This window comes from Rhagoletis pomonella, unplaced genomic scaffold (assembly GCF_013731165.1).
Source record: "Rhagoletis pomonella isolate Grant_MI unplaced genomic scaffold, Rhpom_1.0 Rhpom_scaffold_00002, whole genome shotgun sequence".
Classification (NCBI taxonomy): Eukaryota; Metazoa; Arthropoda; class Insecta; order Diptera; family Tephritidae; genus Rhagoletis; species Rhagoletis pomonella.
Window position 1 is genome coordinate 979,932 of NW_023458556.1, and position 3,965 is coordinate 983,896.

Sequence of the window (3,965 nt, forward strand, 5' to 3'; positions counted from 1 at the left end):
TTACCATCTAGCGGAAGGTTTAGGAAAGGTGAAAAAAAGATATATGTATTTAATAAAGTTTATATCATTATGTCTAACAGAACAATCTATCGAAGATGTTTGAAATAGACGTAAAACCACCACTGCTTACCATGTAGCGGTAGGTTTCGGAAAGGTGAAAAAACATATATTTAATACTTGCGCCGGGTATTTAATGTTCGGCTCCGCCCGATCTTGGACTTTTTTACTTGTTACCTTTGCCTTTATCCTTTTCTTTATCTATCTACGTGCTCCCCTTTACTTTCATTCTTGTATTGGTGTTTTCCAAGTGTCATTTTTTAACCGTTTATTAGCAAGTTTTTGTTAAATTCATACCTTGTGCATACACTCAAGAAGCACTTCTTTCAGCCCCGTTGCATAATTTCCATTGCATTATTTTCGTGTGCAATATCCGTTGAATTTGCCAATTTACTCCCAACCAACCAACCGCCGCTAAAGAAATTTCACTTCAAATAACATTTTTCTAAAAACAAGCTTTTATTTAGCATGTACAATCAAAGGAATAAAATAAAATAGTATCTATAAAAAAAGATTTGTTAGCAAGAAAATTTTGTTAAAACTGTCGGCGAATTCAGCGTACATGCATAATTGCATGGTTGAATGCCGGTTCGCTATTCGCGCGAAAAACTTTTTTAAAAACGGAGTAAATCAGTACAAATTGTTGGTAATTATCATTAGAGTTTCAGTAACTTCTTTCACTATTTGGCTTTTAGTAACTTTACCGAAAGCTTAACTTATTTTATTTTATTAATTTTAGTGCACTATTTTATTTTATTCTTTTGATTGTACATGCTAAATAAAAGCTTGTTTTATAAATATATATATTTTTTTATATAATTTTATTTTGAACTTTTTAGTTTTATTTTATATAACCCGGACATAATATTTTTATTAAGGGCTGACTCTCCATTTATGAGCATAGTACATCTTCTATATATATTCAATAATAGCCGTTTTCGTTGTTCGGAGTTAATTCAAAAACTGCTGGATAGATTTCAGTCAAATTTTCAGAGAATATACCCTGCATATATGGCCCTATTATAGGCTACTAGAAAACTCGCTAGATGGCGCTGGGGTCGAGTTATTTATAAAAATCGTATTTATGAACCGATTTCATTCAAACTCAAGACGTGTGCTACCTCCATGACGGGAAATACGAATGCAAAAAAACCCGCTAGGTGGCGCTAGAGTCGATTCATTTATAAAAATCGTATTTATGAACCGATTTCTTTTAAATTCAAAATGTAAGCTACCAGCATGATGGAAAATACGTTTACCCAAAATAGACTCGCTAGGTGGCGCGGGAGTCGAATTATTTGTAAAAGTCGTATTTATGAACCGATTTCATTCAAATTCAAAATATAAGCTACCTTAATGATAAAAAAAGCATTTGCGAAAAACGGACCCGATAAAAGACCTATCTATGAACCGTTTTTTAATGCAAATTCGAAACGTTTATTACTTTCATGATGATTTTTGTTCATTCCAAATATATATGTACATTAGACTGCATCACCAAAAAACGTTGCGGTTTTTCCGCCGGGATTGCAAAATCTATTATATTTTAAGACGTCCACCAAAATATTTCGGAAAAATATTAAGATTTAAGCGAGCTGGACCGATTTGAAAATACCTCCAAAAATGGAGTTTTTTATGAATAAAAATAGTTTCTTAAAGACCTTTTTGAAAAAAGTCCCCTCAGATGACAAAACAAATTAGCCTTAAAAATTCTACATAAAAATATTTAGAAATCTTTTCAACGGAATCGTAATAATGAGATTTTTGATGCTGTTTTTTTACTTTTTTCAAAGATTGATTTACGAAAAACTTAAATAACTGGGCCAAAACTCTTCTGATTTAGACTTATTGAATCTCGGTAGAAAGGTATTTTTCCACTATTTTTATTTATGTGCAAAAAAGGCATTCGGGTCCCAATATTTTTTTTTCAAACACCAGCACATCTTAATTCAACTTTGAACGATATTCGTTCATCCTACCTTTCTCTTTCATCCTTTGAATGAGTTTATTAGCAAAGAAACAAAAAGAGTGAGAAAATACCTTTCCAATGATATCTCACAAGTCTAAATCGGGAGAGGTTAGGCTCAGTTATTCAAGTTTTTTTTATACCAATCTTTGAAAAAAGTTAAAAACAGCATCAAAAATCTCATCATTACGATTCCGTTCAAAATTTTTTTTTACTTTTTTTTTTAAATATTTTAATGTTTTAAATATTTTATTTTTTAATGTATTTTAAGCTTAAACCGTTTTGTCATTTGAGGGGCTTTTTTCAAAAAAAATCTTCAAGAAACTATTTTTATTCATAAAAAGCTCCATCTTTGGAGGTATTTTCAAATCGGTCCAGCTCACTTAAATCTTAATATTTTTTCGAAATATTTTCGTGGACGTCTTAAAATATAATAGATTTTATAATTCCAATGGAAAAACAGTACCGATTTTTTTTTGTAGGGGAAGTGATGCAGTCTAATATACATACATATGTATGTGCTTGCCCTAAGTGTTATTAATTCATACTCTTGCCATACGTATACGTATTTCAATCTCGATGTTGGTTGCTTTTTCAGAAAGTTAATACTTCTATACCGGAAATACGTATTTAAAAGGTGCAATCTACATTCAAAAATGATGCATTAGAGCTTTATATAACCTTTTGTGATTTTTTTGATTTAATATATTAATATTCGCTGACATGCACTCCCACACAATGATGCTTACTGGAAAGTTTACGATCCGCTTCGTTTTTCCTGGTGTCACCAGCGCAAAAATCAAATTTAGATTAATCGCAGCAAGCGAAGGATTTTTAGCCTAGACAAAAAGAAGATTGTGAAACTTAAGCCAACAATAATTTGAATAGCAGTTGTAACCCAACTATGCGGCCGCTGTGGTGTAGTGGTTAGCAGTGCGCGCTACCATTCCGCAGGCCTTGGTTCGAACCCAATAAAAATAAAACAAAAAAATTTGTTGTAATAGCGGTCGCCCCTCGGTAGCCAATGGCAAACCTCCGAGTATATTCTGCTATGAAAAACAGCTTTTCATAAAAATACAATCGCCGTTCGGAGTCGGCGTAAAAGTGTAGGCCCCTTCCTCTTTGTGTGACATCAAAGCGCACGCACGGTTGCCACTGTTTTTTGTTTTCAACTCAACTTGGTGGTTTTTCTTTTATTTTTTCGAATTTGGTTGTTTGGTAGTTTTTTTTTAATTTGAAATTAGCAAATTTTCTCTTTACAAAAAGTATTATTGCATGCGGAATGCCAAATATGAATAAATTAATTATTTTAAATTTCTATTTTTAATCTAACATGCGCATATAAAACACATATAAAAAGTAAATATTTTATTCAACGCACACGCTTTTCAATAATTTTTTTTTTTGCAATAAGTATTGCTTTTCGTAATATATACGTGAAAAAATATGGTTGTTTTATTTTCAGATTTTGGTTGGTTATTTTTTTAACAAGTGGCAACCGTAGGCGCACCGTAGGCACAAATCGGAGTAGAACGCTAATAGCGAAAATCTTCACCCGAAATAATGTTGCTTTTATTGAGCCCTGCCATATAAGAAGGTGACATTCTTTCGAGAAACGAAAACGCCATAACATATTCAGCCTTATCCTGAGTTTCGCCCGAAAAAAAATTCACTCGAAAATTTTTCATCCGCCCATAGTAAATACACGGAAACAAAAAGTGAAAACTAACAGGATCGGAAAAAAATAAGGCTAATTGTGTAAACGCAAATCTGTCATTATCTATATGTATAATACGCGAAGGCATTTTTTGTTCAGGATAAAAGATCTGCACCGTACGCTCGATTTTCAAAAATGGGGTGTCAAATTAAAGCGGTTGGCCTGCAGATGTGCAAACTGGTTTTATTTTTTGGAAAAGAGTTATATTAAAATTAATTCAAAAAA